Source organism: Python bivittatus, unplaced genomic scaffold, assembly GCF_059951505.1.
Source record: "Python bivittatus isolate LINGU-HERP-01145 unplaced genomic scaffold, Pbiv_v1 ctg000680_np1212, whole genome shotgun sequence".
NCBI classification, from domain to species: domain Eukaryota; kingdom Metazoa; phylum Chordata; class Lepidosauria; order Squamata; family Pythonidae; genus Python; species Python bivittatus.
In genome coordinates, this window is record NW_028277095.1 from 2,294,022 (window position 1) to 2,307,355 (window position 13,334).

At 39.5% G+C, this 13,334-nt stretch overlaps 1 long non-coding RNA gene across 1 annotated transcript in view; it reads right to left on the minus strand.

Annotated features, from left to right (window-relative positions):
* Positions 1 to 13,334, minus strand: part of LOC148214398 (uncharacterized) — a 34,531-nt gene that overhangs the window by 1,378 nt on the left and 19,819 nt on the right. The window contains exon 3 of the long non-coding RNA XR_015798109.1: positions 583 to 844. This is a non-coding gene — a long non-coding RNA (uncharacterized LOC148214398). The remainder of the gene's footprint in view (positions 1 to 582; positions 845 to 13,334) is intronic.

The following is a 13,334-nucleotide window of genomic DNA, read 5'->3' on the forward strand; positions in this document are numbered from 1 at the left end:
CATTCTGCGCCAGCTGTAGCTTCCAGATACTCTTCAAGGGTAGCCCCATGTAGAGCGCATTGCAGTAATCCAGCTGGGAGGTGACCAGGGCATGAGTGACCATGCAGAGAGCCTCCCAATCCAGGAAGGGGCATAGCTGATGCACAACACGAAGCGACATATTCATATTTGTGTCATTCCAACTGGCATGGAAGGATAAAACTGCAACCACTGATTCCATTTCACAGTATGAGGCTATATACCTTTCAGATAAACCACTCAATCAATCAATCAATCAATCAATCAATCATTCTATCCTGTGTGTTGCAATTTGAAACATGCTGGCCAACTATTATTAAACAACCCTGAAACTGTGATCTGACAAATTGTAATAAGCATAGAAATGTCCGGGTTCTTTTTAAGATGACTTATACCAAGTTGTCTGCAGGTTACCTGTTAATGTATTACCCAGTTATGCCAAATATCTAAAGCAAGAATGAACAATGTGTAGCCTGAGCTAGTGTCACATGGACCTCAAACTAACTTCAGCTCCCTGATATGAGATATGTGTTCATGTTCTAGTCAAAGCCACCTATTTCTTACCTGCCTAATGTAACCTTCTGCTGATTCACTTGAAGTTGTTGGATTTCTCCAATAATCATCAGGGAAGGAGACACCACCTTTTTCAGACTATATGCACAGTTGACTAGAAATGGACACAGATGGCTTTTCAAAATTCTCCTAATTTGAGGGCAGAGGAATGGAAATTTCTTTCTTTCTTTCTTTCTTTCTTTCTTTCTTTCTTTCTTTCTTTCTTTCTTTCTTTCTTTCTTTCATTGGTTGAATTAGAAATTTCTCTAAATTCCTACAAGGGAAGGAAAAAAATCTCCTTTTAGTGGTGACAAGAACATCACTACTGGAAAAGTCCCATGAGAGAACTTCCTTCCTAATGACTCCCTTTGGGATTTAATGTAACACTGTTTTTAAAAATTCAGGAAAAAAAAAATATGTCTGGCATCTGCACTCAATGTTTAAGTGACCTACAAGATGTGTGCACCAGGAAGTGAGAATGGTCAAAACAAAATCAAAATTTATTTGACATTAAGTGCAATTAAGTGCAATAAATAAGATTCTGCTCTGTATCTTTAACAATCCCAATGTATTGCATTTAAAAAGCAATCCCTACATTTTGAAGGATTCTGGGAACTGCACTCAAGGTGTTAGGAAGCCCTACATGGTCCTGAAGATTCAGATCATTGAGTTATATGCTGGTATCACTGAAGGCAATATAAACGAGTTAGCAAATATTTTCAAGAGGTGCTGCAGAGAAAAGGACACAAAATGGGAAGACTTTTTTTTATTATGTTTCATTTTAACATTGCTGAGACAGTAAATTGGGTGCAGTATCAGCTTTAGAAATACTATCCTTTCTTTAGGGGTTTAAAACATCCAGAACCTAGCAACTCACATAGTGCTGCTCATATAAACGGACAGGCTATTTACCCCAAACATTTATTGTTGTACATAACTCCTTTTAACCCTATGCTCCTTAGCCTCATAAACATATCCTGTGTGTCACTTTTATGATAAAATCTCAATAATTTATCAATGGATCTTGTAAAGGGACGTGCAACCCCACAATTTGGACTCAAAGTTGGAACATGATGCACCATCTGAGAGAGCTTATAAAGATTGTTCTTGTTCCTTTGGCCGTGAGAAAGGAGGAAGTTATAAATCTGATTTTCAACTTGTTCATCCCTGGAACTTTTATTGAGTGGTCAGTAGAAGGGGAAATAGAAAAAGAATTTCTTTGGGTAAAAAGCTTTCACAACAGCTCTTGCGTAACTTCAGACAAGTTGATTTGTTCAAGCTTTGTGGTCTGTCACCTTGGTCATGTAGGGTTAAATATTCTTGTATGATTCCCCTCTCTCCCATATTTGTATATTAAAATATATTTGTGGCACAATCTTGTACACATCCATTTAGAAGTAAGCCCCCCGTGAAGTTCAGTTGAACTAATTCCTGGATAAATGCATGCAGGATTGCAGGCTCAAAAACATCTTGGTTAAAAAAAAAATGAAGACAAAGAGTTCATTCATGACCCAACATGAGCATTTTTGATTGTCAGACCTCACTGTAAGGTTTATTTCCTATCTGACAACCCAGTGGCATTTTAATGAACCTAAAAATAACTCTAGGATGCTAAAAATAGAACCCACCAATAGTGGAAAAGCCACTTATTAGCTTTATTAGGCAGTGAAGCTGGTAAGTGACTTGATGTTGTTGAGAAATGGAGGGTCATTGAGTTCTTGAGGCACAGTTTAAACACAGTGGTTTACAACCATATTGGACTTACGGTGGGCAGTTTAAAGGTACCTGAGGGAATCAGGGGAACAAAATACATGGGGAAAAAATTAAGATGTCCTTGTATTTCACTTTGGCTGTAGTTTGAAGAATTGCTTAAACTGTTTTGCATTTTTTACATTGTTAAATAGAGTGCTCAACCTAGCAAAGATGCCTGTGTGCACTTGGCTTTGAAACAGTCCCATAAGTGATACAACCTAGACCAAGGGTAGGCAATCAGTTGTCTTCCAGACATTCTGGACCAATGCTTCCATGATCCCTTGCCTTCAGCACTGCTGGCTGAGGCTGATAGCGATTGAAAGTCAAACATCTAGGTGACCCCAGGTGCTGAATCCAATCCTAGATGCATGTTCAAATTACCGTGGGAAGGGGAGCCTAGCAAAGCCCCACCACTTGAACAGAGGCCATCTATGGGGTATTTTCTTTTAAACAAAATCACACGTAGACACGCTCTGGTGTTGCAATTCATACTAAGCACCTCTGTCCAAGAGCAGCTATCTTAATTTCCTACAGAGAATTAATATATTGTGTACAATATATTAAACCAGGCAATGTTTGGTGGACAAGAGTTTAACATCGAGAGAGATCTACAAAGTGTGCAGGTGCTCTTTAAATTGGGGCTTGGGGAGAATCTATTTGTTTATTTATTATGTATTCAATGGATTCCTGATGGCTTTATACCAATAAAAACATTCAAATATCATAGTTCAGGCATCATGCTGCTCTACCACCCCCAAACAGATGCCTCCTCAAGATTCATTAGAAAAGAACAGTTTTCACTGCCTACTGAAATGTTAGCAGGGCGGGGGCCATGCTCACTCTGAAGTCAAAGCCTATTTCTGGCCAACCCCCCTCCTCTTAACCTCATTGACAGAGGGATTTTCAACATAACCTCTTGGGCCAGGACATAGAGGACAGGCAGATTCTACCTGTCAGAGCTATCTAGGACCCAAGTCACAAATATCCCATAATTTTTAAAACTATGCCTGAGTCTTTTGGGGCTTATATTATAGGTTTCATCTGCTTCCCATCTAAAGATGGATAGAAGAAATGTCTATTTTCAGCCATCCTGGTCAGAGGGGGCTCCAACACCACAAAAAAGAGACTTGGGCCAGATGGGGCCCTGAGGCTGCTCCTTGCCCATCCTTGCACTCAACCATAAACCATGGTTTTACAAACCACAATGATTAAAGTTTATTTTCATACTCTGTAAGGGCTCCAGTCCACACAGAATATGAAAAGTGATTGAACCTGATTCAGGACCCCCTCTACTTCACTGAAGAGAAAATGAATCCCATTCTTTCCCTGTCCCCATCTCCCCTCCACATTCTTGCATTTTGCAAAGAGCAACATTTTCCCTTTAGTTCAGCCCACCCCCCGCTATGCTCAGGGAGATTAAAACTTTATGAATCCCATTAATTTTTATGGCTTACTCTGAAAGCTAAACAGCTTTGAATGGGCTCCATGGGTTGGTTAATGGGCAAGATTTCTGCATGCAACCCAAAAATCCTCATTAATTAAAAGCAGACATCAGGGATAAGGAGAACCATTCACAAGGGAGACCTGCCTTTTCTCAAAAACACCCCCCCAAATGGAAAAAATTCCAGTTCATGCAAGCCCACAAACCCCAGCAATGGTGCAGAACTTCATGCTCTGACTCTGGGTATAACCCCACAATTGTTTCTGCCACCAAACTGTCAGTTAAACATGAAGGAAGGGGGAAATAATTAAAGACTTATGGTATTTCATGATACAAGGAAGAACCATCATAGTTAGGTGGGTGCAGAGTTGTTCCCTTGCAACATACTTCGTATCCCCCAGCATCTAATGTAATAAGGTGTGTGGTTCACCCTGCCTGATGGTAGAGCCAGCCTTTTCTCATTGCTTCCTTACTCACTTACTTACTTACCTACTTATATTTCAAATTTAAGCACCGCCCATCTCGCAGGGAAGTGACTTCTATTTATATAAGAATGTTCATTATATAAGGCTGTTGCTTGCTTCTTCCCCAGTCCAAGCAACTTGCTTAGCAAGGATGCTAAAGAGATCATCTCCTTGCTCCAGAAACTGGACACCAGCCCATCTTGGCTACATCCTTCACTTCTGATCTTCAGGCTCTTTTTTCTATCTCCTTTAGCTTTGGGTGATTTACCTGTCTGAGCTATGCTTCTGATGCCACCGGGGTCAGTCAAGGAAAAGTCCTGCTCTGATAAGCCACGATAGGGCAGGTGATCCTCCCCAATGGGTTACAAAATTTCTAGGTTAGACTCCTTGGCTGATCTGAGCACATGGGGAGGGGGCTGTGTCTTTGCTAATTAGAGAATAACCCTGATTGATTTTAATATGGATGTATTGCACAGTATATAAAGCTGTGCGTTTTGATGTCTACCTTACAAGGGTACTATTTCAGTCCCCTGGATTTTTAAAACAGATTAAAACAAACTCAGAAGCAATGACCGCTTTGCACTGATTTGTGTCTGAAACATTTTTTAAAAAGAGCTTTGCCACACAACTTCAGGTGAACTACATAGTCTTTAATGTAAATGTCTAACAGAATTTTTGATGTCATTCCTTCTTCTTTAGATTTACCTAGTATGGGCTTTTTCCAGTGTAAATTTCCTTGATGAAATCTTTCTCTCTTTTCCTCTCTCTCTCTCTTTCTTCATATACATACCGTACAAACAAATGGGTTTTTCATTCAGCTTTTGGACCAAAGGAAGACAGGTGCTCCCATCTGTGCTGTAGTGGAATCTGTTTGGGGGGATCTCACAGATTCATTGCAATATGTATTCACGGCTGACTCATTTTACATTCCTAGTCAGAGTATTTTCTCTGATTTTTATCAAAGCTTGTGTGTCAATCTTACTTCTTGGTCTGAACAAGGAGGCTGAGGCGGAATGAGTTTTTGCTGATTAGAGTCTTCCTTCGTCTTACTCAAGTGCAGAAAAGCTGGTTCTGGCAGACCTCACCCATACCACTGCTATTACATTAAAGTCCACTATATGTTCATTTAATCAGCAGTGAAGAGGAAGTTATGGGTGGTCTGACTAATTCAGCTTTTAGAAAAGCCTTTTCTTCCCTCCTTTTTCTAGGACAATGAAAATTAGTCTTCCTAAATCTGAAGGCATATCGAGAAGGGTTTTGCACCACCAAGCACTTAGTGAATCTGAGCAGAGACACACATCAGCATCTTTCTCTTAGATCCTCCAGAATAGTGAGAGAGCAAAAAGAAGAATCATTCTATCAAGAAAAATAAAAGGAAGTAACATATCATATTGCTGATTAAACAATACATCTGTTATCAGAAAGTTGGATGAATTTCTCTGTGTTCTGTTTTTGGAGGGGAAAGAAACAAAGCTAGATCCTTTAGAATGAGTTAAATTGTAACACAGAATTTTGAGAATTAATTATTGCTGTAACCACTGGATACGTAGCAAGGGGTCAACTGGCAAAGCATAGGGAAAGGTAAGGGAGGGCGGTATCAGGAAGTGAATGCTTCAACTAGATTTTTCCACTTCCTGATATATCCTCTTGTGTCAACACCTTCTATTTAAGACTTCCCAAAAGTAATTTTTGAAAAGCATGTATCTTCAGGATGTGCTTTAGTTTATTTATTCATTAGATTTCTATCCCACATTTCCTCCAGAGGTTCATGCATGCATACATTTCCTCTTTCCATCTTCTCTCAATCCTGGAAGTAAGTTGGGTTGAAAGACACCCAAGGTCACTTAGGGAGCTTCTATGAGTGTGGCCTTGAAATCTGGTCTTCTCAGTTCTCACATAGCAGTTGAGACAGAACAAGACCAAATTGGTCTATTAAGTGCATGCTATTGTGTCATAGTAATCAATAGAGACTCAGTTCCTTTATAAAGCAAAATTAAATAGATTTTCACAATATTGTCCCTATGTATTTCATTTATTTATTACATGTAAGAGTGCAGTTTTTCCAAGGAGCTCAAAAAGTCCTAGAGTTCTCCCCTCCTCCACTTTCATTCTTAATGACAGTCTTAGGAAGCAGGTTAGGCAAGGAATAACAGTGAGAAGAAAGATATCCAGTAAGCTCCATCATTGAATAGGGATTTGATCCTGGATCTCCTTTATCTTATCAGCACTTTAACCACTACAAATCAACATTGGCTTTTTCTATTACCATCAGTAGATTTCATGAATTTTCCAGGGACCTAAGACCCAGTGAAAGAACATAGAGCAAATTCTTTTTTTAGCATTCAATGGGCCTAGAAAGTGAATTTCTTCTTTACAGAAAATTGCCACAACAAGTCTTTCTGATGTAACTGATGTTGTGGGAAGATCATTTTTGCCACATCTTCAAACACTATCTAAATTAGTAACAAAAAATTCTTAATTACAAAGATTGTTAATACAGATGGAAGAGCTGTTGATAACAAATGGACAATAATGTTCTCATTTATACATTTCCTCTCATTTATCTCTTTCAGTAGGATTCAGCACCTACTGAACTGGCCATCAAGTGGCTTTACACCAGCATTGCTATTTATAGAGAAAGCCAGGCAAATGTTAGAATGATATTAAAATGGAACATGGATACACATTAGACTTTACCATGCTAGTAAAGCGTTGAATGGCAAGAACAGTTTGACACTCGACCAAGAAGTGTGGCAAGCTGTCTGCCACTGGAGATCTTCAAGCTGACCGATCATTTTGTGAGATTCTCTAACTCTGATTTTCCTGCATAAAGCAAAGGGTTAGGCTTCTCCAACATGCACTCTTCCCATGTGCTAAAATTTAGCTCCCATGGTAATGAGAGATGAAGTTCAGAAGAGCTGAAGGTCACCCCAACTTAGAGAAGAGTAGATAAGACATCCTACAACATCTCATTCGGTTATTTGATTCTACTCTGAGATGCAGTTTTCACTTTGGCTGAAGGTTTCTCTCTCTCTCTATCCCTTCCTCCCCAGGAAGCTTTTGAAATGAGATTCTGCCACTAGACTCAGAGTCTTCTATCAAGAATATACTCTGTTCTTTTGGGAGAGGGAAAAATCAGCTTGATGGAAGAATAAATACTATCCAAATGAATACATTTTAAATTAGCCCCAAGAAAGCTAAATCATTCTGAGTTCAACCTAACTTTATATTTGTTCATTCTGAGATAGCTCTTAGGATGCCCTTGGTGTTTATCCCCGCTAAACGGTATGTAAGATTGCAAAATTATTTATTGTTTGGTAATTGGACTAACTCAACATTCCTAAGTCTGGTCTAATTCTCCAGATGAGATTGGATTTAAGCATGCTGGCTGGGAAATTCCAGGAGCTGAAGTCCACACATCTTAAAGTTGCTGAGGTTGAGAAACACTGATCTAGACAAATATTTCTATCATTCTAGTCCAATACTAGCTGTTTCAATCTTTCTTTCTTTCTGTACCTTCTGCAATCTGAACTACCCCGGGGATATGGAACTGCAAACACAGAATCCGTCCATCCCTGACCACTGCCCACAACAATTGGACTTGCATGTGGAGGGCACCTAGTTGGAGAAGGTAAGCCACTTCTGATGTCTCTTTTCTGTGTCCTATTTCCCATGTGGAGATACAAACTCGCCCCCCCTTGCATAAAAAACATGTACTCACCAGTGAGTTATGATCTCTTCCTGAGACATACTGTAATGATTCAGGCAGATGTCTCAGCATTCCCAAGACCTAGATTGACTATAATCCAGAATATACAATCATACTAACCCTTCCTCATCTCAGATGCACATCCTGTCTTACTGTCCTATTTCATTTTTGCAAATGAAAGCATACGTTAGCAGGAACTTTAAACAGGATCTTCTTTTTTTATACAGCTGCAGTCCAACTTGGCTGGACCAAAGCCCGCTAAGCTTCAAAAACCACAGAGGTTTCCTTTTGTCCTGTCCCCCCCCCTACACACACACACATAAACACACATAGACCATCATTTGACAATCTTCTCCTTAACCTAACACTGGGGTACATATGAGTCTGAAGGAATTTTTAAAACTCTTACTTTAAAAAAGAACAGAACATTTTCATACTTTCTTTACCATTGTAATTTTCAATCCTAAAATGTAAGTTATTTCAAGAACTTGTGGTCCACGTGGATCTGAGATGTCTCAAAAGTAGAGTTTGGGATCTAGGTTTTCATAAAGTTGAGATTTAAGTCTAGAGATATGACACGCTTCTAGGACTCATGCTAAAGGTCTGTAGCACTATCTTCCCTGGAGAGAAATGGGTATATTTCAGTTTTATCAAAAGACTGGTACAACCCAGCCATATTTGATTGCTGAACCATAGGTGAAAAATGACGAAAATCAGCTGAGCTAATTTGATCACAATTCATTATCATTTAAAATCCCCATAGTAAGCCAGTCTTCTGCTAAAGAATAGATCTTGTTCTGCCATAGTTGTATTGGTAGATATTTCCTACACATGCAGAGATGAATTTTGGCAGTTTCCTGGAGAAATTGGTTTCGTTCTCACAGGATTTTATTGAATTCCTGGATGAGAATGATGAAATTACTCCCTTAACTCTTGGCTTCATGCTACAGAGGCAATTAACCTGTTTAAATCAAGAGTTCCCCCCAGTTATCTAAGGAAGATTTATTCAAACAAAAGTCATTTTATTTAATCCTATGCATTAAAACATCCTTCCAACATCCCTCCAAGTTTGGATATGATATGAAGTTACAGAATAATTCTTCCTTTGACGATGATTTATGTATGTGTGGATTATTGATCTCCTTATCTCTGATGAGGAAATAATGATTTGTTAAGACAGGGTGGAAAGGCTACAACCTGCAGGGACATATGGCCACCAACAAGTTTATGGCCCTGTGGAATGAGCAGGACTGTTTGGAGGGAGACAGGATTTGGGAAGTTAATCCCCCACTTGTTCCCCAAACGCGAAAAACTAAAAGAGGGGCTGTGCCATCTGATACGCAAATTTTGGGGGTTCAGTCAAATTATTGTCTAAATCTTGCCCAGGTTACAACAAGAGGGGAGGGGAGGGGAGGGGAGGGGAGGGGAGGGGAGGGGAGGAAGGAAGGAAGGAAGGAAGGAAGGAAGGAAGGAAGGAAGGAAGGAAGGAAGGAAGGAAGGAAGGAAGGAAGGAAGGAAGGAAGGAAGGAAGGAAGGAAGGAAGGAAGGAAGGAAGGAAGGAAGGGTTTGTTTTGGTAACAGCTGCCCAAGTCAAAGAGTGAGATGAAAGTTCTGGTTTCCATAGGAACATTATTGTACATATTAAAATGAATACCAGAACTGCAGTTGAGTATATTACATTTGGAATAATAATTGGAGCATGAATTGGAAGTATTTTGAATCAGATTTTCAATATTGTCTTTATGTTTTCGCTCCAAGCCAAGTTCAGTCTGTGTGTGTGTCTGTGTGCATTGCACACAGGTGTGTTTAACAACATCCAGCCACATATAGGTACTTCATAAAATATTCATTTGATTAGCAATGGTAAAGCTTGCTTTTTGTCATACAGATTACCAGAGATTTTTTTTCCCCTATCGTGATTACATTTTTGTTCTGCAGTCTCAGGGTTTATTCTGTTTGTTCCCACAGTGACAGCTTCTCTGTTTTTCCAGGGCCATTGAAAGGAAAAGAAAAAACCCCCGGTATTTCTAATGTTCTCCCCATAATTTGCTTCCCATTTGAGAGCTATTGGATTTTGCCTGAGAGAGAATCATTTCACAAATTCCCCTTCCCCCAATGAAAAAATGGTGGATTTCCAATGCAGCCTGAAGAGTTTTAGGAAGGTGAGCAGTGACGGCAGCCACAGATTATGATAAAAAAAAGTCAAGATGGCAGCCGTGACAGCTCAATCAGAACTCTACCTTATGTATGGACAGGTATTGGAGATATATTGGAGCCAGTCTGGTGTAGTAATTAAGGCACCAGGTTAGAAACCAGAAGACTGTGAGTTCTAGTCCCACCTTAGGCACAAAGCCAGGTGGGTGACCTTGGGCCAGCCACTCTTTCTCAGCCATAAGAAGGACAAAATGGCAAACCACTTCCGAAAAACCTTGCCAAGAAAACTGCAGGCACTTGCCAGGAGTCAAAAACTGACTTGAAGGCACAAAAAATAAAATAAAATAGACAGCTTTGATCACACCATCAAGGTCACCATCTTGACATTTTCACCATACTCTGTAGATACCCCTGGTGAGCAGTTCATACAACCAAGCAGAAGAACAGCCGTCTATACTGCCTAAAGTCAGCTGAACTTCATTGTTTCTTTTAACTCCAGAGTTTCCAGTGATGATCCAAAATAGCCCAGTATCCCCATGATCTTATCCCTTAGCCATAATTCTTCCCTATTGGGAAACATATGCCTATGATCACACTTACCTATAACACTAACAAGCTTTCCAAGGATTTTGAATTTAGCTTGTGTTTTGGTATGAACCAATGTGGAAAAGTATTGGTGAGATGGAATGCCAATTATATATTTTATTTTGGTTTTACCTTACTTTTACACCAAGGGTTTAGGATGACTCTATGCTGTGGTGACATTCTTGACAACCATCTCAGTGACATTACAAAACCATCACCAAACTTCGTGGGAGGTTGGCTGCACAGAAAAGTTTATTGGTTTCAAAGAACCTCAGGGTGGAATGTGAGTTATTTTTAAGCTCATAGACATCAAATGACCCCTTTGCTTTTGACACATCATGTCATGTGATCCAGATGGTGGCACATCTGGTCAGAGACTAAACACAGACAGGAAAGTCCCATCAGCAGAACACATAACAAGTCTCTCTGTAGTTCAATGTCTCTGAAGAATATGGAGCATATTTGGAGAGGCAGTTATGCAACTGTGAAAGTGGGCTGAGAGGGCTCTTCCCTCCTCCAAGAATGCCCTTGAACTCACAGACCTCTGAAACAACTCAGAAGGAGGCAATTTGGCAGAAGCTGTGTTTGCCTTCTCCAAAACAACAAAAATGCATTTTTGCCACTAGTACTGGAAACCTCTCACCAAGGCAAACTGAAGAAATCTCCATTTCACCACAACCAATTGCTGAAATATTTACAAATCATAGGACCAAAGTAAGTATAACGGGGGTGGGGGGACTATCTGGCTATACGTTCCTTCCATTCACATAACAATGGTGACACTGAAGGCCTTAAACAGGTTAATATGTGTCATCTTGTATCATGCAGGAATAGGAAAATGTGACTGAGTACTGGAATGTTCATTTTCCTTTTTTTATCCTTCCCTACTCCTATTTTATGTGTATGTGTTTCTTATAGTTGGAGGGTGTCTGTTATGATGTTCTTGTAGATGTGAAAGACAACATTCACTCATAACTGCATTTAGGTTCTTATTTTTGCTATGTTATTGCCCAAAATATTTTCCACCTTCAGAATAAGCTTTCAGCTGAAAGCCCTCACACAGTCCTCTTCACTAGGAAATGCAAATCAGAATGGCATTAAAATTTTAGTTAAAACATGAATGTAAAAACATTGTCAATAAAAGAAAGATTCATGTGAAGAGTCTCTGAGTTATCTTACCCCACCCTTCTCCTCCCCTCCATGGATAAGTCAAAATCCATCTTTCTCAGGTGACCTCCAAGCTCAACCTTTCTCTTCCTTGTGTACTTTGGATGCAACCCACACTGTATACATGTCAAGAATATGATATGGTCCCATCATCTGCACCTACAGATTTCACTGAGTAAGCAATTTACTAAAAGGGATAGCTCCTGAAGCCATTTGTTCCATCTTAGTGAGCATCTTTAAAGTTTACATAAGAAGAATTTCAAATCAAATCCAGTTCTGTATGACATTTGTCCGAGCAAGTCACCATGTTTGTTTTCAGAAAGACATGTTTGGGTCTCAGGATATAATTCATTCAGTGGCAAAGTTGCCTGGACAAGCAGATGGATCTTTCACAAGGTTCTGTACAATGATGATGTTCAGCCTGAAACTTAAATTCTCATTGATTTCAATTGCAGGTTTGCTGCTATTGTTACTGTTATTTCACACATCAAATAACAATAAAGGAAAGCAAGAAGATGGGATATAATTATTTTTTAAAAAAGACAAGCTTCAACCACATTATTAGCTTTAAGCTCTGGTGTCATAAAAATAGCATTGTTTCTTTTAAAAAAAAAATTCAAACCAATATCAGCAAAAGATTACTCAGCATTTCAGAGAAGCTCTGGAATATAAAAAACCTCTAGAACACAGGGGCTTCCTGTGACTCACTGGAGTCAACCACCCACCAGTTTTGCTCACAGTTGGGATTTTCTCCAGCTTTTCAAAATCAAGCTACTAAAGTCATCAGGAAGGAAGGGAGTGTGTAGAATGAAGGATGACAATTCCATATATATATATATTTTTTTTTTTTTTTAAATCGCCTCTCACCCCTATGGGTAAGATGTGTCTCCCTCAATCCCAGGTCCTCTACCAGAGGCCTGAGAGTTTGAGGGTTCTCCACAGTAACTTAGCTGTTCATAGCCCTGCACTCTTCTGAGTACACTCTTCTGACTGCACTACTAATGACTATAGTGATGGGGAGAATAGAGATAAAAGAGGAATCAGCAATGGGATGGCCAATTTCATGGCAATATCATTTCCCTCTATTCCAAGGATAGGTTGAGTGCACTTCAATTCAACTATGGGGAGAAGCACTGGCAGTACAACTTCTGGCAGGATACTACCAGTTATTTTTGAACCAAGAGTTATCTTTGGAAAACATTTGGCTTATCCTTAGCTTTAACTATTAGTTCTCCCATTCTACGGAACAATGGTCAAGTGAAATCTAGATGTTTAATCATGGTACTATGCAGGAATAGCTGTTTTCTGTTCCCAAGTCCATTGTTATGGAATAACTTCCACCATGCCAGAATTTAATTTATTCCAAATGAACATATTCTGCCTAGTGAAGTTCAAACAAAGGAATTGAATTCTCTATTTTCCATAAAGTGGATCAGCCTAACCCAGAGGAACCACCAAACTTTTCTTCTCTCCCTCCCGTCATGCCAATTCA